The sequence below is a fragment of the Aulonocara stuartgranti genome, assembly GCF_965226115.1.
Source record: "Aulonocara stuartgranti genome assembly, chromosome: 16".
Taxonomy (NCBI): Eukaryota; Metazoa; Chordata; class Actinopteri; order Cichliformes; family Cichlidae; genus Aulonocara; species Aulonocara stuartgranti.
Genome location: NC_138952.1, coordinates 32,608,563 through 32,631,623, shown reverse-complemented (window position 1 = coordinate 32,631,623; position 23,061 = coordinate 32,608,563). Strand labels below are relative to the sequence as shown.

Below are 23,061 nucleotides of genomic sequence, written 5' to 3'. Positions count from 1 at the left end.
CTCATGCAGCTCTTTCACCAACCAGACCACATGCTTCTTTCCTTTTTGCTCTAGTTTTTCCACCGGTAACAACTATCTCCACTCTGCAGGTCTTTCCAGCACAGGGAAGGATGCATATGCCACAAACTCTTTCGCATAAGATAATAAAGGCCATAAAAGTGAAAAGAATTTTTGTATGTTTGTGTACTCACCTTTGTTACAAAGCAGCGTGTGTCTGTTGCTCGTTGTGTGTGTTATGAGCTCCGGAGCGCAGCGGGCAGCCTATCCTCTCTGTCTCGCTCCCACTGCGAGCTGGAGTAAAGTGCGTGTGAGAGAGAGTGTGTGTGAGTGTGAGCCCTCTCACTGGCTATTGTTACAGAGAAGGTAGCCAAACTGAGCATGCTCCAACATGAACAGCCCTTGCGGTTGGCATGGAAACCGGGAAGCGGCTGTCTTGCTCAAGTTGTGAGGTGCTTTTCAGACACACTCAGACAAATGCAGAGCGAAGTGCTGGCAGGTGCTGGCGCCGTGTCATCATCCTGGCCACGTTACTATGCTTGATTAATCCTTCATTCTCAGCGTTTCAATTCTCGTCAGTCAGAGTAACGTGACAGCTGCTCTGACAGCCAATGACCTGGATCACACACAGAAATTCACACGGCGTCCTGGATAGAGTAATCCACCACAGTATGGAGCTCCGCACCGCACATGATTGTTAACCTAAATGTTACCAGAATCTGTTTGGGTTTATTAGGGATTATCATCCCACCAAAAATGTATCTTATCCAACTTTCCATGCTCTGTCCATAAACCCCAAGGCCACAAGAGTGAACTCATTGTAAAATATTTGTTGCATTTAATTTGCAACAATATTGCATTAGGGTATAAAACAAAGCATGTCTGTGTGGACCATTCATAGTGGCCTGCTGTCAAATTTGTAATTTATTGGTGCAAAAACCTGTCAATAGCTTGGATAAATTATTCACGTTGTTTCTAACATATTTGTATAACCAGCTGTTGAACCATCCTAGGTATAGAAAAGAAATCTTTTGACAAGCATCAGTTCAGACACGCACATACCCACATTTTTAAAATCACAAGCATTGTGATAATATACGTTTTTTGCTCCCAAAGTTACAAAGCCCTCTAGTGGATAAAAGGCTGCTAAGTAGGAAACATCATGATCATTTTGTAGCAGGGCTGGGTATCGTCACTGATTTCTAGAATCGATTTGATTCTGATTCACAAGCTCCTGAATCGATTCGATCCACAATTTGATTCAATTCGATTCGAATCGATTTGAATCTGGGAAATTTTGCCTCAGACAGTCAGAAATATTATAATTCAGATCAGTACATTTACATATTTTTGTATCTATAAAAAGGAAGCTGACACTTTCCAGACTTTATCAAAGGTGTAAGCATCACAGCAGAGGCCTTTGTGTCAAAGTAGCTGAAGATAAAACACAGAAAAACATGAAGGTGATTTTCCTGGCCTGGAATTTTATCAAAATATTCTGCAGTAGATCAAAAACAAAAGGAAACCATTAATCAACTTATGAACATCACCTCTGAAGTTACAGCGGTTTTATTAGAGACACGGTTAAGCGTTTTGCATTTTGAATAATTTTAAAAAGTTTAAATTTGTTCAGTATAGAACGGCAGAAATGAGGTTTTCTTTTCGGAAGTAAGTAAAAGGAAAAAAAAACATCGGCCGACAGCGCTGTAAATAACGGTAGACTTGTGCGTAACAAGCAAGCGAATAATGCAGAAAACAGATTTTTAGATGGGAAACTGTTCTTGAAGTACAGAGAGAGAGAGAGAGAGAGAGAGAGAGAGAGAGAGAGCTGTGCATGAAGTGTGATTTTATTGTGGTGGAAGCAAAACAGCAAAAGTAAGAGGGAATCCATGACGATGTTTATGTGAAGCCTAGTTTGGATCTTCTTCTGCTGGTTCGGTCAATATTGTTTGGAGAGAGATCAAACTAACAGCTTTAGAATCAGCGCAAAAATGGCGTAAACACAAAGCGTGGACCCGCCGAAACATCAGAATCAGCGAGCTGTCGGCTTTCAGCCCCGAGTGTGTGAGAAAGGCGACATCTCACTGATTCTGATCCGTCGGCGGGTCCGCGCTGTGTGTTTACGCCTTTGTGCAGAAGCCGTGTACCTGCTCTCATTTACTGTTTTAAATGTTTGGTGGTTGTCGAAATTTGGTGACGTTTCACCTGAGATTCTGGCATTTTGGGCAAAATACATTTATATTAAAAAAAAATCGATTCAGGATTTTAATGAATCGATATCACGTTATCCAAGCCAGAATCGATTTTAATCAATGAATTGCTTATTAAAACTCACCCCTATTTTGTAGCTATAAAGCTACAAAAGGAGGAGGTTGGGGTGGATAAATGGATCAACAAAACAAGGGACTTGAGACTGCTGTTTGCTTCCACTTTTCGTCTGACTGCTAGTGCTTTTTTTTTTTTAACTGCTGATACAATCATTGATTAAGTCTGATCAAATGGTTAAAGAAACCATGGTGATTTGTGTGGTTTAAAAGGAATACATAGTGTTTTTCTTTTTAAGTAACATTTTTTGGCATGTTTGGCAAGGAACAGACAATTTATGTGTCATAATTTAATATCTGAAAACATTGTTTAATGTAAAGCGCAAATGTATTTCGCTGTTTGGACAATTTGTTGTTAACATGCCAAAATGCATTTTTCCAATATGTATGTTAAGTGAAAGAGTTTCTGGCATACTCGCTGTGAAAGCCTCACAATGTAGACTTTCATTAGATGAAGAAGAACAAAAACAGATACCGATCACTGAGTCTTTCACCTATCCAGAATTACAAAAATCAGTGAATTTCTAGATATTTCTACATTTGCATAAAAGACTTGCCTTCTCATGAAACAGGAAAGGTTTTAGTATGGAGTCTTTGTCTTGATAAAATCAATTTCTTTCATTAACATGCAAATTTATTTACCCAGCAGGGATGCTCAAAATCCAATCTGATGTTCGGTTCTCTCAGAGGAACATGTGTCGTAGGAATAAACTATATTAATAGGCCAAGAATCAAACATTATCCATAAATATAGTGTTCCACACAATAAAGCAGAGCCTCTGCTGTCCTGTGTGTGTGTGTGTGTGTGTGTGTGTGTGTGTGTGTGTGTGTGTGTGTGTGTGTGTGTGTGTGTGTGTGTGTGTGTGTGTGCGTGTTTCTTCTTCTGGGCATATGGAGAGAGACTGCAGGGGCATTCCACAACCTTCACTTCCTGTGGGAATAACAGTCACGAAAGGCACCATGCAGGCAACAGCCCGCCAGCTAAGCAAATTGCCAAGAGAACTGCTTTTGCTTTTGTTTCGTTTCTTGTACAATTACACCAAAAACCTACACGTTCTATTATTTTTTTTATATTCATACATGCCAAACCTTTAAAAAAATCCCAGTGTCTTTATTTTGCTTTCTTGGTCCAAATTCATCAACCACAAAAGTAAAAACGAGCTACAAAGCAACAGGAGAAAAAGTGAAACCATTGGTGAAACGATTATAAGCGGTCAATGCTGCCCACTCGCCGTAGGGGGTGTGTTCACTCAGCACCTGCTGCTCTGCATCTCAGGGCTGCTTGCCATCAGCAGAACCACACTAAAACGTTCAAAGCTGTTGAAGTGTTTCTCCAATATTCAGCAGCTCTCACACACGTCAAACAATCAATATTGTGACTGCAACGAGAATTAATCACAGGAAGCAGGGAGGTCTGGGTGTTTATGGTTAAGTATATAAATGTACAGCATTTAGTCACTAGCAAACTGGCTCATCTAGAAGTCAGTTTTACATTAAATAATGAGCAATTAGAATCTGAAATGACCCTCCGATGTCACAGAGTGCACGTACTGCACTTGATACAAAGAGCCAGGTGCTCAGAGATGTCAAGGACTGTGGGCAACATCTCAATAACATCAAGTCTTTTACTTCAGAAACCTAAGCACAATTACAGTATATTATTATATTACCATTACTAACAAACAGGTGAATTAAAAAAGAATTGAAAAAATTAAAAAAATCTTTAATTAGACACTTAAATTTTTTTTTACCTTTAACCTTTTGTTTGGTTGTGGATAGACAGAAGAAGAAAGAATTATGAACTTATGATTATATTTTTAAATTTTTTACTGAAATAACCATAAAATAACCAATGCTATTAGGCATAAAAGCAAGAAAATGTGTCACATTAATTACAATTTTTTCCTTTTATCCATCCTCTGAAACTTATTTAACGCTGGGTTGCAGGGACAGCAGCCTCATGAGTCTATTATCTATTATCTATTATCTATTATCTATTATGAGTCTATTATCACTGCTGTCCTCCAGTTTGTCCAAGGGAATACCTTGGTATTCCCTTGGACAAACTGGAGGTGGTGGCTGGGGAAAGGGAGGTCAGGGCTTCTCTCCTGCAGGAGAAAGGGAGGTCAGGGCTTCTCTCCTGCAGGAGAGAAGCCCTGACCTCCCTTTCCCCAGCCACCGCCTCCAGTTTGTCCAAGGGAATACCAAGGTATTCCCAGGGAATATTAAAGATGCAAGCATATTCTCGTTCCACCCTGGGGCCTCCTCCCCAGGACATGCCCAGAACACCTTGCCCAAGAGAAGCCCAGAAGGCATCCTAGTCATTTGCCCACACCACCTCTAGACCTGGCTCTATACCTAATTCACCGCCATTACCTACAGCATGCTGGCAGTCCAGAGACTGGATTGTACTGTTGCCAAATCTTACTGTACGACACCAATGCAGATTAATCTACTGCTGGGTTCTTTAATTAATGAGCAGTTTGACATTTTTATTTCCTTTCTTGTTCAAGAGTTACATGCGAACAGTGACACCTAACAAGTAAGTAACACATAAACACATACAACACACAAAATCATTTACCAATTCAATCCAAAAATCCAAACTCAAATAAAAAAAAGTTGCGGTCTTGGTTACACAATTAGTCCTAATACATAATTAGCACTCAAGGACATCATTATGACTGCATTGAGTGATGGTTTTAGCTAGTTTAGCCGAATCACCACAAACTCCCACGTAGAGTGTTATTATCGGCCCATAGCTTTAGTCCTCCAGATTAAAATTCAGCTGCTTTTAAGCTCTGTTTGTGACTCACCGACTCAAATTTAAAGCCGCTTTCACACATAGACTGCCGCCCAGAACTCATCAGCTGTGGAGCTCTATGACTCAAAGCAAAGTCCAACTGATCTCAGGTAAATATCCAAACTATTCACAGTGAATGGGTGGGTATCACGGGTCCCACATTTCCTTTTCTGAGCCACAAGTCAGAAAAGGAAACTGACCTGATTCTCGACACTGTTGGTTATTTATGTGGAACAATGGCTATGGCTTTAGTGGAATTTAACCTCTACAACATCAGGTTAATACAATACAATACAACTTTATTTGTATAGCACATTTAAAAGACCAGTGGTACACCAAAGTGCTGTACAATAAAAACAGGAAAATTAAGACAATAAATAAAAGACTATTAACAAAGTACCACATGTGTCATCAGGTTAAGAGCACTAATTATACAACAATAAAAGGGAATATAAGAACAAAGTTACTAAGAACAGATATAGCTAAAAGATAAAGTACATAAATAAGAAATTGAACCAAATATAAAACAGGGGCGCTAACTAGATGGAAAAGCTATGTTGAATAAATGAGCTTTTAAACGGGGTTTAAAAGATAAAACGGAGTCTGACGCACGGATAGCAATAGGAAGGTTGTTCCACAGATTCGGTGCAACCAGGGCAAAAGCACGGTCACCCCTAGATTTAAGTCTAGATCTAGGCTGAGCCAGGAGTAATTGGGCTGAAGACCTGAGGGCTCGCCCAGGGACATATAGACTAAGAAGATCGACAAGATAACGAGGGGCTAAATTATTTATAATTCTAAAAGTGAGCAACAATATTTTAAATTCAATGCGATATTTTATGGGTAGCCAATGCAACTCAATAAGAACTGGGGTGATAGAGGCATGCTTTCTAGTGCCAGTCAGAAGGCGAGCCGCAGCATTCTGGACAAGCTGAAGTCTGTGAAGGAGAGCGGAGTGAAGACCAAAGTAGAAGGAGTTACAGTAATCCAATCTAGAAGTCACAAAAGCATGAATGAACTTTTCAAGATCTTTATGAGGGACATAGTGCTTAGTCTTAGCAATAAGGCGCAGTTGGTAGAAGCTAGATTTGATTACTGAAGACACTTGTTTGTTAAATTTGAAAGAGCTGTCCAGCAGAACCCCGAGGTCACTAACTGAGTCAGAGAAAGAAGTGGCAAAGGAACCAAAGGTATCGGCTGATAGGCCCCTAGGGATATGGTTGCCAAACACCACAATCTCCGCTTCCTTTTTGTTCAGGATAAGGGAATTGTCTGAAAGCCATTCTCTGACTTCTCTCATGCACTCGAGGAAGCAGTGCAATGAAGAAGCAATGTCGTACAAAGTGTCACAGAACTTCAGAAATAGTGGGTTAGCCAACTGTTAGCTGGCTTATTACCAAGGTGTTACAGAGTGATTGGGCTGGTGGGTGAACCCTGATATCTGGTGTAGCTGTCCTCAAACTAACTTCCAAATTGATTTGAACTGTGCGCTGTGAGCTCCAGTAGATATGTTTTCTTTGCAGACAGGCTCGGTATCTGTACTGCTTGCTGGCTTTGCTCTTTGTGAATTTAACCAACTGCAGTCATCAACATATTGTTGTTGGCTGAGTTATCATGGCTGCTCTCCAACTCCTAACCAGGATAAGCCTGCTTTGCACCAGTCCACCAGAGGCCATTACTGTAAACTCTGAGACTTATTTAAACTGTCCAGTTGTTTTGAACATTTGAGTTATGAATTATCATTCATTTTGTTGTCACATTTCACAGTATCAAGTGGCAGTAATTTCAGTAAAATATGTAAAAAGGTCAGATAGGGAAAAATAATAAATCTAATTAATTACAACATTACACGTGAGCTTTATTTGTTTGTTCACAGCATATCTGAGAACAAATTTATCACACATCAATTTTTTATTTCGCTTTGCTTTATTTTTTCCAAATACAGCCAGTGTACCTTTAACTAGGAAGACAGATTGCATGCCAACGTGCACAGTCTGTGTGTTTGCTGATATTTGTTGTGCAGCTCGCTCTCATTTGGTAGTGCTAACTAGATGCTGATATACATGGCTGCAACATTTTTGACATCTGCATGCATGAATGCATGACGGAGGAAAAAAATGCGTCGAGTGCGTAGATGGGACCATGGGATGACAGTACTCTCTGATTTAATGACACACATGGTATAGCTCTCTCATAGCTCACTTGACTGGTTTATTAACTTGCAAATTAGACTGAATGACTAATTAACTGTAGGCGAATGCTATTGCAGATAATCTTGCCCACTTTATCCCCTCCTCATTACTACAACTGTATAACATATTATTCAGAAGAAAGCACAGGGACATGGTCTGACATTTAAATAGCACAATTCTACTCTTACTGACAACTGAAAGCACTTTAAAGATTGCACATATTCATAAAGCACTTTATTCTATATGCTTAAGCACTTTATCTGCCTATCTAAATCTACCAATTTAGAATCAATTAATGAAACGTGCATGTTTCTGGACAATAAGGAGAGGACTCAGAGGACTCAGAGGATACCCACTCAGGCAGAAGAACAACATGCAATCTTACATAGAAACTGGCAAACTAACCAGGAGATCCAAACCAAGAATCTTCTTACCACTGTGCAGTATATCTACTACTGACTCTTTACAAGCGGCCTCCACAATATAGTCTGCATTGGCTTGTGTTGTACTGGCAACTGTCATTTCTGTTTGAGAGCCCAGACAGACTGCTTTCAATAGAAGCCAATGAAAACGCTCCATATATCTGTATATTGTCGAGTTTGCATCTATGTGCAGCAGTTTATGTCCATGTTGGCCTTTAGCTGTTACTGGACCCAGGTCTAGGTGGTACTGACAGTGAGACTCAAGATGAGATGTATCCAATGAACTGACATGCTCACCCAGCGATATACAGTTAGATTATTTATGAGAGCTCCACCATTGGTTCAATAATTCATAGGGCCCCACTCTGCCGTGGGTGAGTCACGGACAAGCCTTTTACTGAGAAAATAAGCATAGAGAGCAAAACACAACTAGGTAGAGTGAGAGAGATATTTGTGGGCAGAAAACTCAATAAGAACTTGCCACACCATTACTTTTTGAGGTCTGCTAAATTTAGCATAGCTTCCATGACTCAGGGGAGGTTCTACACATGGAGATGAAGGAGGTGAGCCAGCTTTTAGTGTTGAATAAGTATCCCTGGGAGTTTGGAAGAATGTAGCATCCTAAAACTGGGAAAAAAAAAAAGGGTTTCCCTGAACCAGCAAGCAGAACGAGAGTGAAGTCATGTCAGTTAGTAAAATTTATTTTACACGTACCATGCCCAGTACAGTACATATGCAAGCGAGTTCCTCATTTAATGTAGATTTAACTGCTTCACAATGGCTGCAACTGTTAGCTCTTCAGGGCAGGAATAATATACTGTTGTCGACTAGATGGAAATGTTTACATTGGAAAGGGGGTTACTGAGTTAATACAGGATGTCGTAAAAATGTCCTTTGTCAATTTATCCGGAGCTTGATTGCTTGGCAACCACAATGCCATTGTGAGCCACAGTGTGTACCTTTGATGCCTAACAATCAGCAGAGTGATGAGTGAATGGGTGGAGGTTGATGAAGGTCACAATGCACAATGGAACACAGTGACACACATACAGAAACATAACCACAGGCTCGGCACACTGAACTATATTTACCCCATGAACTAGGTCTTTGTCCACTGACAAAGGTTAACCTCAGGAGGTTCTGGTAATTAGAATGAGAAATGTGCTATTCAGTTATTTTTATATATTACCTGTAAATAAACATTTCATTTTTCATTCTTCCAGTGAGCTTTTGAAACATACAAAGGGTAATGAAGTTACAAATGCCCAATGATAATAATTACAGTTTTTTAGCACTTTCTATTATAAGGTAAAGACCCTGCAATAACACAGAGAAAACAAACAACGCCCAATGAGCAAGCGCTGGACAACAGTGGGAAGGAAAAACTCCCTTTTAACAAGAAGAAACCTCGGGCAGAAGCAGGCTCAGTAAGAGGATAGCCATCTGCCGCGGCCGTTAGGGAAATATGTGAATGAAGACAGGTAAACACACTGGTGTGTTTCTAAAGTGATTTGAATATTTAAAATAGCACAATTACATTAAATATAAGAAGCAATTCAAAAGATGTAAAAAGTATACTGCATATTACTGTAATTGACTGTATACTATAAATCTCAAGAAGAAATTGGATGCCTACCTCGTACTGCTAATCAAGTCTGGTAACTTTACAGTGTGAAAAATGCAATATATTATGGCTTAGGCTTTGATGCATGTCACTCATTTGTGCACTTGGTGTTTGACTTGCTGATTTCATATTTTGTGGTTGACTGAACACTTGACTGTCTGTGACTGTTGAACCAGAAGACCAACATGAAATATGAAGATCAGTTCTATCACTGTTTAGAGGTGACTGGAAATCTATTAGATCCTGTATTTCACTGCCATTGACTGTAACTTGGATGAGTCATTTACAAGGGGATAGCTCTAAATGAGAATGCAAAACAAACCCCGTAAAAGGGTGTTGTTGGTCACATATATCTTTTTTCAACAGCGGTTAGCCAAATGTGTCCTGGGCAATTATCAACTTCAGCCATGACTCTGCTTTGGTGAAAACTGAATCTCTCAAAGCACAGCGAGCATTTCCACTGCATTTTGTACAGACATTCGTGGCCCCCTGATGAATTCTGATTTCCATCCAGCACTACCAACATTTCAAATCTGATTTGTAAGGAAAGCAGCACAAAGCTTTAAGTCTGTAGCCACGTCTAGTGGAAGTGGAAGTACACACTTTTTTTTAATAAGTTCTGCTGGATGCTGAACACAAACTATTCTTATGTGAACATATTTTGACCTACAGTGTTGAGACAGGAGGCAGCAGGGGAAGTGGCCCACATACGTCAGCTAAAATTGCAGCTTCATTCACTCAAAGTGTGTGTTTCTGCATGCGTGTGGGTGCACAATATCCACAACTCTGCACATAGAGAAAGTTTGACTATCATCTGCGGTTGGAACTAATCCATATTTTTGTCATCAGATACTCTACTGAATGATTTAATTTATGAAATGCAAATACAATAAAATCCAAGAGCCACTGGCCCTTTCCCAAATGCAACCTTTTCTTTCAAGTCACAACAAAAACAAAAGATATTCAAACTGAAATTGTTATCAGCAGGTGACTGAAGTTTTGCCACAGCTGCTGCTAGTCCCAAGAAAGCAGCTCTAAGCTCTTAAAACATGAGTTTGTTAGTTAGATGATCAGATCTGCTCAGCAGCAACAAACTAGGCTGTGTGTGTGCTGTTATTGACTGGACCAGACAGTGCACTAGAACAGGTGACCTTCCTGGAAAACGAGAAATAAATGGAAAACAGGGTCATATGTAACCATCGTGACCCATTAACCTCATTCATTATTTAATTTTCCAGCGGCTCTTAGTAGGCCTGAACGGAAAGAGAAGCAACTGCAGGACTCCATTAAACTCCCGTGTCAACTGTTACATAAAAAAACCTTTATGACCTATATTGTGAGATGTGTTGGCGAATGAATATGTGAGTGTGCAGTATGCGCGTATGCACATACCCCGTTTAGCCAAGTATTGGCAGACTTAAAGTCCTGTGTGCACAGAAGAGCTATGCTATCATAATCAGCATGCCTGCAGACACACAGCACGCTGAATGAACCCAGCCCTCCTGATGGTACGCCATGAAATCCAATTTTCTGTCAATCTATTCTTCTCTACAGTTTACCAGAAAGTTCCTCTCTCTGGATCTCTTGCACACCATCTCCAGGCTTCTCTCATCGCTCTCTCCTACAGATGTTGCCAAGGTAATGGATAATTGACTGAAATGTCACTTCATGGAAATGAAAGTAGTGCACTCTTTCCCGACGTTAAGTCACTCTTCTTTATCTGATTGGGACATATCAGTTTGGCTGGTAGTGGCTTCAGGTTTGACAAAGAAGCATGAGGCTGAAATAAATATGTTGCTTTTATTATTAGAACAGGCGTTCAAACACATTTACACAAACCCGCCCGGTCTCTGAAAGCACCTAGCTTCCTTTTATACTCTAACTGCCTCAGGCATGTTTCTGGAATGGTCTACCAAGCAGACAAAGGACGTGTGTTGTATTCTACCCCAAAAGCCAAAAATAATATCAAAAACATCATAATTCACAGGCTGTTTTAAGTAATAAGTAGGCCCATAAAAGAGACCAACTAAGCAGAACTCTACTCAAAGATAAGCCTTAAATTAACAAATAATCTACCCTAATCAAAAGAAAGCTCAACATGTGGCGTAATGGAGTAAACCATTTTAGATGCAATGGGGGAAATAAATACATTTCATTTAAATTTCATGTTGAAAACATTCTCCCCCATGCAATGACAGCAGATGGTTCAGTCCATATGATTGCCCTCTATATTTAAACCCTGCTGCTTCTTTTACTTAAACCAGCAACTGACAGGTAACTTGAGAAAATAGAAAAAAATGGTGAATGCAGCTTATATAAACCAATAACAAAGCAGTAGTGTGTGAATGTATATGAACACAAAATTAATGAAATTAATGAAATATGACTGCCATGTGACTTTAATGACACATTTAGTATTAAGTGAGAATGAGGTAAAAGTGTAAAACCTCATATATATGTATGTGTATATATATATATATATATATATATACACATACATATATATGAGGTTTTACACTTTTATATATATATATATATATATAAAATTCAATAACACGTATGCTTTAATCATAAATACATAAATTAGAAAGACCCAGACTAGCCTCCCCTGAGCTGTCATTTCAGTCTCCCCTCAGCGGTTCCTAAGCAGGGAACCTGAGCTGTTTTCACTCTTCAGCTCTCCTAACATAAACCGACACTTAAACAGTCCTCCCAAAATATTGACTAAAGTCAATAAAGAATCCCTAAACAATAAAAATAATGTGTGTGTCTTTTCATTTAGCTTCCAATATCAATCATTCATAAACAAGTAAAAACACAAGTTAAGGTAACAGATCCCCTGGTCTCCATTACAGGCTACACAGCATGCCAGCATGCGTCTGAATAATTGCTAGTCAATTAGAAAAATACCTAACAGAAGCAGAAACAAGACTGAGCTTTAATCATCTAGTAAACTGATGCCCCGCTTAATATTCATCTTAAATTAATCACTTCAGTAGATACAGTAAGCACGCAGTTGTTGACATACTGATGCTTCAGTGCAACAACATATCTGCAGATGGTGCAGTGGACCCAATCCATTTCCAAAACTGAAAACAAACCACAAGTTATGTTGGCTGGTTCGTACTTATCAAGGGAAGCTTAGCCTGAGAAACACAGATCAATGCTGTTCCTCTTCTCATGTGAAACAATTGCTCGTCGAGACTGTGCTGCGTGGGAGGCAAAAATAAAACAGATAAGCCATAAAAATTCAACTGCAGCAATCTTCACAGTAATAGTAGGAAACTCGGGCGTACTTCAGAAACATCAGCATTTACACATCAATGAGAGGGGGCGCGTTGAGACGTATTATGATGCAAAAAAATTCAGTGGAAAGGTCTTTTTTTTAATCTCAATGGTACTGAAATAGGCAGGAAAAAAGATAACAAGCAGTGGCTGTGAACTGTTGGAGGCAGTTAATCAGTATCAGGATGGGGTCTATGTCTGTAGTCAGACGTGACTATGACTGGTTACTGTAACATTAATTCATGACAGTGATGTATGCAAAGGCCTAAAGAGAGAGCATGAAATCGGGGCCAAAATCTCATATCCCGATATTATGCATTTCATATAACACTATATATCATGATACAGTGCATTTTCTGTAAATTGGGAGAATAGCTTATATAATGACCACACAGAAGGGATTATTTCTGTTTTAATTTTTAAATCAGCTGCTTGAGGCACATGTTGTTGTGAATAGTTTATATAAATAAAATTACATTTAATTAGATACTTGAAAATGAATGGTACTAATTTGTATGTATTTTTTTCTTTTTAGTGAGAAAATCAGAGCAAATGTTGAATTGAAAAAGTTCAGATAAAACATTAATGTATAAAATAGAAGACACTTTTCAAAAACTAAATGATTAAAGGTCCAACATATTGTAATATTCTGCTTGCCTATAGCATTAATACAAAGTCTACAGTATATATTAAATATTAAAATATATAATGCTACCTTCATCAGCATTATGTGAGACCAACTAAACTATAAAAGGCAGAAAAAAACTGCTTAAAAAACACAACGATACAATGCATTTTGTAAGAGACAAAATGTAACCATGGACCTTTTCAAGCTTAAACTATAGCAGCAAACTAAGCCTCACCATAAATATGTACGTTATAACAAGTAAACAACTCACTTCAAGTTAGAATTATAGCATATGTAATATGTAATCTTGCATATTCAGCCTGAGAGCCAGCAAAACAAATGTTCGCTAAACTAGCACCTTGAAAATTTTAAAATCCCATATGACCTACCACGGGTTATTATTACAGAAAAATATGCTTATATTTAGATACTCATTGATGGCTACATGGAGACTGTGAACAAAAACAGTATTTTGGTCACAGGATTATACATAGTGACACACACTAGATGATCCTCACGTGGAGCTTCCCTGAGCCTATCATTTCTCCTGCATGGTCATCAAGAAAAAAGCCTGCCTGCAAAACACGACTGCAAAGTCTCAATGCAATCTCAGATAAAGTGCACCATCAAACTCAAACAGGGCTGTGTAGTTGGGCTCGTCCACATACCAGTAGTAATGCCACAGTGTATTCTGAAATACCACAAAATGCGAAATGACAGACGTTTCATTTTATCATATGATATATATCATCGCATGGCGCAGTCGTAACAGGAAACAAGCAAGGTTGCTGTATGACACACGGTAAAGCCCTTAGAATAGCATTACAGCTTAATGCTAGAATAACTAGATGCCACTGCCGGGGTGTACACATACCTCAGGTTTCCCATAAATGGCTCTCTTTAAACATAAAAATTTCAAAGGTTTTCTATCAGCCTCCACCAGCACCACTGTCAACAAATGACTGTGTGCACCTTGGAAATGTGGACGTTTTCCCCTTCTGCAGGAATCACCCCGGACACTGACACCATCACTCCTCCTGTGTCAGTGAGGCTTTTTCAAAAGCAGACATCTGGACTACCACCAGAAGGCGTACAGTTAAGTCTATACATGTTTGCACAATGACACAATCCAGCAGTCTATCCATTTTCTTCCATCCATGGTCCAATTCAGGGTCACTGTGTGCCTTTCCCAGTTATCCCGGGTTGAGGGTTGAGACACGCCTATGAGCAATTTAGAATCACCAATTACTCTAACTCACACATGTTTTTTTGGACTCTAGGAGGAAGCTGGTGTACCAGGACAGAACCCATAGAAAGGCCTCAGTTTTGATCCCAGGACCGTCTGCAGCAACATGCCTCGATTTTTATATGTATTTCTTATTTCTACAGCACCAAAACAGATGTGAGGTCATTTGAGAAGAAAAAGGCATTTCTGCTTTTTGAACTCAGTGCTTGCCAATAAGCACATACAATAAAAATGAGCTTTTCATGGAGAAGATTAGGATAAAAAAGAAAAAATCCCCCCAAATATCTCTTACTGGGATGATCTTGTGATTTATATGAAGGCCACATTCCAGGCAGGATTCTAGACAAACAGCAGAAAATAAAAGACAGCGTTCCCAACTGAAACACTCTCACATCCCAATCACTGCACTTACTATAATAATGATTGTAGCATATCTATGTTTGTATGGTCCCCATCTCCTCCTATAAGTGGCTTAATCTTGATGAAACCTTTCATAAAGAATGCCTAGGGCACTGTGAGTGTCTAAAAATATTTCATACAAATCCCACAAAATATGTTATTACATTTAACAGTTTAACTAAGCACTGGATGAAATGTCATAGTATATTGTGATACTCCATTCTGATGTATGATAATGTTCCCTAGTATCAGTAATTGTATAGGTGTTACATAAATGGGCCCCTTTAGCCTTCTAAATACATCTGATGAAAAAAAGTATAGACTTGAAACATAAAAATTCACTTGTGGTGTGTTGGTGAGCACGCAGGAGAACACACAGCTTGCTGTACAGACATGACACAGTCCACTGGAGGTGTATCCAAAACATGATTTGACTGCCTGACGATGCTACACAAATTTTCAAAGCTTCAAATTCAAAATTGTAACAATAATAAAATAATGATATTTATAAAGAAGCTCCTTTAGCCAGATTTTAAACTACCACACAAGTAAAGACAATAAAGGAGTAGAATTAAATAAATTAGAATAAAATAGAGTACAGAAAAACGTGTGTATTCGATTATTTCATTTGTAACAATTCTTCTTGGCAGTTAATCTGGTGCTGTTGGAAAGCCTGTTTATTTTCCTTTAAATGGTGCCAAGGACCTGTCTGCAGTCTGACCTCAACCCCACTGAACACTTGATTGGTTTTGTTCTGCGTTCGTACCAGAGTGACGAATGCGACCACACTAGCTGACTTGTGACATGTGCTGGTAGAATACTGGGATGCTATCCCATGGCAGTGTATTACCAAGCTGGCGACGGTGCCAGGCCCGTTTGTTAAATGAATAAATTGCTAAATTGACAAGTTGTGTTTTTCTTCAGATTTCAATCACCCAATCCAATCAACGGCACCAAACTAGAGTTATTAACATATAAGCTGTTTGTCATTGGCAAAAGATTTGGAAAGTTTTTCTACATACTTAACTCTGCTGCTTAACCGATTTTCCTTTACAAATGTGGTGCAATTTAAGGAGAAATAAATAGGCTTTGCAGCAGTATAAGATTTGTTGCCAAGAAACACTGTTACAACAAAGAAATCACCCAAACACAATTTTACTTTTTGTGGTTAGTTAATTTTTTATTTGATGTCAGAGCTACAGTGGGGCAAAAAAGTATTTAGTCAGCCACCGATTGTGCAAGTTCCCCCACTTAAAATGATGACAGAGGTCAGTAATTTGCACCAGAGGTACACTTCAACTGTGAGAGACAGAATGTGAAAAAAAAATCCATGAATTCACATGGTAGGATTTGTAAAGAATTTATTCGTAAATTAGGGTGAAAAATAAGTATTTGGTCACCTCAAACAAGGAAAATCTCTGGCTCTCACAGACCTGTAACGTCTTCTGTAAGAAGCTTTTCTGTCCCCCACTCGTTACCTGTATGAATTGCACCTGTTTGAACTCATCATCTGTATAAAAGACACCTGTCCACAGCCTCAAACAGTCAGACTCCAAACTCCGCCATGGCCAAGACCAAAGAGCTTTCGAAGGACACCAGGAAAAGTATTGTAGACCTGCACCAGACTGGGAAGAGTGAATCTACAATAGGCAAGCAGCTTGGTGTGAAAAAATCAACTGTGGGAGCAATCATCAGAAAATGGAAGACATACAAGACCACTGATAATCTCCCTCGATCTGGGGCTCCACGCAAGATCTCATCCCGTGGGGTCAAAATGATCATGAGAACGGTGAGCAAAGATCCCAGAACCACACGGGGGGACCTGGTGAATGACCTGCAGAGAGCTGGGACCAAAGTAACAAAGGTCACCATCAGTAACACACTACAACGGCAGGGAATCAAATCCCGCAGTGCCAGACGTGTTCCGCTGCTGAAGCCAGTGCATGTCCAGGCCCGTCTGAAGTTTTCCAGAGAGCACATGGATGATACAGCAGAGGATTGGGAGAATGTCATGTGGTCAGATGAAACCAAAGTAGAACTTTTTGGTATAAACTCAACTCGTCGTGTTTGGAGGAAGAAGAATACTGAGTTGCATCCCAAGAACACCATACCTACTGTGAAGCATGGGGGTGGAAACATCATGCTATGGGGCTGTTTTTCTGCCAAGGGGACAGGACGACTGATCCGTGTTAAGGACAGAATGAATGGGGCCATGTATCGTGAGATTTTGAGCCAAAACCTCCTTCCATCAGTGAGAACTTTGAAGATGAAACGAGGCTGGGTCTTCCAACATGACAATGATCCAAAACACACCGCCCGGGCAACAAAGGAGTGGCTCTGTAAGAAGCATTTGAAAGTCCTGGAGTGGCCTAGCCAGTCTCCAGACCTCAACCCCATAGAAAATCTGTGGCGGGAGGTGAAAGTCCGTGTTGCTCGGCGACAGCCCCAAAACATCACTGCTCTCGAGAAGATCTGCATGGAGGAATGGGCCAAAATACCAGCTACTGTGTGTGCAAACCTGGTAAAGACCTATAGTAAACGTTTGACCTCTGTTATTGCCAACAAAGGTTATGTTACAAAGTATTGAGTTGTATTTTTGTTATTGACCAAATACTTATTTTCCACCCTGATTTACGAATAAATTCTTTACAAATCCTACCATGTGGATTCATGGATTTTTTTTTTCACATTCTGTCTCTCACAGTTGAAGTGTACCTCTGGTGCAAATTACTGACCTCTGTCATCATTTTAGGTGGGGGAACTTGCACAATCGGTGGCTGACTAAATACTTTTTTGCCCCACTGTATATGGGAACTGGTGCAACAACATAACCCGGGGATTGCAGGTTTCTCAGCACTCTGGTGGCTATTTATTTCAAATCAAGGTTAGTTTAAAAAAAAAAAGCTGTGCTTGTACAAGGTTAAAAATATTAAGAACAAGAGGGAGCGGTCAAGTCCATATTTATTGTCTTTGTTTAGTATTTTTACCGCTATCTTGATACTTTATTTTCTGCAGGTCAGGTTCTTGTAACGTTCAACAGGATAACATTTTTTTTTAAATGGCATTGTCCCTTATAGCAATTTACAGAAGACAGAGACAAATGGGGAGAAAGAGGAGGGTGGAAGGTGGAGAGCAGCAGTTTAATCCATATTTCACCAACCAAATTGCTAAAGGCGAAGTTGAAAATCAGCACAGAGTCTTTAGCCTCTTCAACCAGACACATTCCTCTGAGACCCGCTGATCAACTAACCAACGTCTCTGCACACACTGGCAGCCTGTTCAGCTGTTTTTAGGATAATCCGTCTTCTGGTAAAAATGTTGTCTGAATCCTAATAGTCCGGCGGTAGACACCAGACATAAACATGTGCACTGCAAACACACACAAAATACAAACACAAAAGCAGAATCTGTCTTCGAGCTGTCAGGTGGCAAAGAGGCAGCAGCGGCTTCGAGTCTCATTAGGATTCTGCATCTGGCTTCACATCACACACACACACACACACGCACACGCACGCACGCACGCACGCACACACACACACACGCACGCACGCACGCACACACACACACACACCCAGTGAAGTCTCCTCTGAGAAAATGTGTATATGTTTATATAGCTGCTAAAATGCTACTGTCTTGGATGGCAAATCTAACATGAGTAATACCTCACTAATAAAAATGGTCCTGGGCACAGATCTACTAAGTCACAATGCTATTTTTGTCTTTGCTATTTTTGTTTTTTGTGGAACAGACACTCATGGTTGATTTCTAGCGGGTTTCCCGCTGGGAAGGTTATTCCTGTCGACAGAATTCTTTAGAAATTTCTGGTTTCAAAGATCCGATCAGGTGAGAATATTCTGCATCGTAAGGCATTGGGGCTGTGGAAAACATCCATCAAAACTTGTACAGTATATAACCTTTAAATGAATTTTGATGCTATGAAACACTTCCAGGTGATTTTAATGTTTTTAGTAAATATGAAAAAAATAAACAATTGCTATGGAAGACTGAACCTCATGCCATATTTTTTCAGTAAGAGTGGGAATAAGTGGTGTGCTTTCTAACCTCTGACTTAGAGACCTGTTTGCGTGCACTGACAACCTTATGTTGCTAGGTAAAAATGTGTATTCCCCAATCAGTGGCAAGTGGTTGCTAGAGGTTGCTGCAAGTTGCTGCGAAATCGATTGCCTGAGTCATGCAGACCTTGACCATGTCAACCACAAGTCGCTAGAGAAAAATATATATGACCTAACCAGCTGGCAAGCATTTGCTGCCAAATGGAATCAGTCGCAAAGAGGCTGCTGCACCAGAAACATCCTTGTGATTGCTTTAGTTACTTGGAAACTGCCACCGTTGCATGGAAGATGAAAATTTGTCTGCAAACACTTGCCAACTACTCCCTATGCGGTAGTCAAAAAAGTGCAAAGAAAATCTGAAACGGAGAATCTTCCACTTTAAAGTAACATTATGGCTTACTGCTGCAACCAACACATTTAAACACAGGTGGCAAGTGGTCATTGTCTTCTGTGCGAACGATGAGGGACTGCTACAATATGTTAGCAAACAATTTTTGGTGCAGCACTATATACCTCTTTGTGACCGATTTTTACCTGGCAACTGGCAGCAACCACTCGCCAACTGGTTGAGGAGTACAGATTTTTCATTAGTGAGCTGTGGTTGCCTGAAGGGGTCACTGGTCTGTAAGTCTCTGTAACCAGACTTTATCATCTATTTCACAGTGAATGGCATCAACATCCAGTAAGTATTTGAAACCGGAATATAGATAATTATTTTGGTTGCCAATGGTTTATATAATATATATAATTCCTTTAGTGACTAACATTATCCAAGGGGTTGCCGATTGGTCTCTAGGCCAGTGTGACTGGGGCCTAACTAACGAACTACAGGGTGGCAGATATTAATTTAAAAAATACTTAATATTGCAATTTACCTTGATTGATATTTTTTTTACGTAAAAATGTCCCAGAAAGTAACATTTTTACAGCAGTCTGCTGTAAAGTGGTTGACTTCAAGCAACCACATCTCCTCTTCTATGGGCACCAGGCTAGTACTTTGTCTCAATGAACCTTTGCCCTACTTCTAGTGAAAAAGACAGTAATTTAACACTGATGTAATGCACGGTGCTCGTTTTATCTTCAGTTGTGCTTAGTGTTTTTTCTTATCAGTGGGAGAAAAAGAGAGAACAAACTGCTTGCAATAGAGAAAAAAAATGAAAATTTGGAGAGAGGCAGAACAGATAGGATCACTGGAGCATGCAGTGAAGAGAAGGAAGAGCAAAAAAGAGGCACAGAAAATGAGAGCGGTGTTACAAATGGCTGCTGGTGAGGGGAAGGGAAAAAGGTTGGATGTGGAGAGTGAGCACAGCTGGAGCTCTGTGTGAAGCCTTACTCATGGTTACACCAGATGATGGGTGGAGAGGGCACGGACTGAGGGAGCATTTACGCTGCCACAGGCTGTCAGCAAGGTTATGCTTTTTAAAAAATGACTGCACTGAAAGGAACCTGCTGCTGCTGCTTGCTGAGGTAACTTGCAAGTAACCACCCTCATTCTTTGTTTGACTCCCTCGAAACCTGCCTTATCATCACTTAACATGCAGAGCTGTGCAGCCAGGTTTCCAGCTAATATGAGAGACATGAGGGATGTATGAAATAACATTTTTACACACATTTTTATGGTGTATTTAAAGGCAGTATGAAGCGCTCAAAGTATAATATGGTCTTTTGCTAAAATGATTAAACACACCTTAAAATATGCTTCTTAAATACCTCTGTTGACTGGTTGTGTCACAGGATTGCAGCTTTTGTCCTTCAGTACGTTAATACTACCTGAATAATAAACCTGAATGGATTATAGAGGCTAATCCACATAATATTATTATTGGATTGATGCTATATTAGAGAGGATTACACCTTGCAGAGAGCACATAGACATTACAAATGAAAGGTGTAAGCAAAGAAATACACGCCTGAAGCAAGTTTGGGGCTTATTTCCTGTTTTCATTCTCCTGTGTGGAGTAATGCAAATGTACAGTAGTGTGCAAAACTCTTCAGTAAGCCCCTTATTTCTTTGTTTTACTTCCAAGAAGACAGACCTCTTTGTAATTTCTTTAAAATTGACATGCTATACAGCATTTGTCACAAATCTGTATTCAAATCGTTATGTATTTAAACGGTTATAACCTGTTATTGCAATGTAGTTATAGTAAAGTAACATATTTCCCCATCTAACATTCCATGTCTGCCTACATGATATCAGCACAAACACTGGCAGTAAGAAAAACAGATGTGAATCGCTTTATATAGCATTATTGTCACTTTCCCTATCAGATCAATCTACTGACCTTGAAATCTTGAAATGCTACTTCCTATATGTTAACATTAAATACCACAATTGTAAGCATCATATTTTCTAAACTTTAAGTCTTTTTGTCAATTTAACCAATAACTTTGAAGACCTTGGTGGATGTAAGCCAGATGTTAATGGATTGTTAACATGACATCACACCCCTATACCCATACAGAGGAGATTCATGCCTATATATCTAAATATAGCCACTTTGTTACTAACAGTCTGTTGCAAAAACACATCATTTGTTATCATTTCTTTAGTTAACTGTACAAAAAAATGCTAAAAGTAATATTGTTTGACAGGCATGAAAAAGTATTTTTGCACCAAGATGATTCCTTGTGATAGGCCAGAAACGATCTGTGTATGATGTGCAGCAGTGGTGTGCAGTGGCTTTTACAGAAAGACAAGCAGGGATGATGTTACCATTTTTTGCTGCCAGTCTTTTATTCTCTTATACATGCCGACTGCCTCCTACAGCTTGCTGCACTGATCCTGCATGTTTTTACCTTTCTGCACTCCTTCCTGCCAGAAGGATTGTAAAATATTATTTGATATATTATATCATCTAATGATTTTCTACTAACTCGCAATGACGAGTGCTGGAGGAGCTTTTTCAGAACCATTACTTTAGCAAAAGTAGCAATAAAATATCATCAAAACGCCTCGCTACACATAAAACTGTATTATGTGCAGTGAGATTGTTTCTGCTCCAGATGTTTAAAGCTGAGCTCATGTTAAATACTTATATAAAATGTTTAATCAACACTATAACATTCTATATAATCATATACTTACAATGGCTATCATGTGAGTACCACTATCTCAAAGAAAAAAACTAACATGCTAATCAGCTCAGCCCTAAATTTCTTTTTTTTTAAGAAAAAAAATTGTTTGATTGGTAGTGGCTCCATTTTCCAACATAACAATGATCCCAAACACACTGCCAGTGCAGTACAAACATACTTGGATAAAACATAAGACATAGTGGAACACTGTCAGTCATGGATGGGCCTCTCCAGAGCCCGGGCCTCGACATTATTGAAGCAGTGTGGGATCAACTTGACAGAAAATGGAACAAAAGGCAGCCAACATCCAAAGGAGATATTAAAATTCAAGAAGGATTGTCTCAGAGAGTTCAAGCTGTGTTGAAGAATAAAGGGGGTCACACCAAATATTGACTTCAAGCTAGAAATGTACAAAATTGCCTTATATACTGTTTTTGCATGTATGTTTGCACATTTTAATAAATTGCTGGACCTATTTCCCATTTGCCAAGCAGAAAATACTAAAATGAGGGCGACCTCAAGACTTTTGCATAGTACTGTAGATCAACATGAATGACTTCAGTCTTTAACTGCTTGGCCAGATTTAGAGTCTCTTTATAAAGGCTCATTTTAAAACTTACATTATTATACATCCTAAAGGGTTGATCTGGATTTAGTGTTTTCAGGGGGAGAAACATTTCGTCACTCATTCAAGTGACTTCTTCGGTCTTCTTCCGTGGCTTTTACACCCCAAAACACACTGCAACCAAAAATTGGACCACCCCAAGGATCGGGTCCCCCGACACAAATAGAGTAATATAGTGTACGCTGTGCCAGGAGGATTGCCAGGATTTACACATCGGGGAAACCAAACAACCTCTGGCGAAGCGAATGGCACAACACAGAAGAGCTACCTCGTCTGGCCAGGACTCTGCAGTCTATTTACACCTTCAGGCCAGTGGACACTCTTTCAATGTGGAGGATGTAACATCCTAGACAGGGAGGAACGCT

At 39.6% G+C, this 23,061-nt stretch overlaps 1 protein-coding gene across 4 annotated transcripts in view; it reads right to left on the bottom strand.

Annotated features, from left to right (window-relative positions):
• Positions 1-23,061, bottom strand: part of arhgef49 (Rho guanine nucleotide exchange factor 49) — a 71,723-nt gene that overhangs the window by 42,408 nt on the left and 6,254 nt on the right. Inside the window, exon 1 of one of the 4 annotated variants that reach the window (XM_082507345.1) lies at positions 192-302. The exons of the other annotated variants lie outside the window; for them this stretch is intronic. The gene's annotated coding sequence lies outside the window, so the exon portion shown is untranslated. Of the gene's footprint in view, positions 1-191; positions 303-23,061 lie in introns of those variants that run through there. 4 annotated transcript variants of the gene reach the window in all.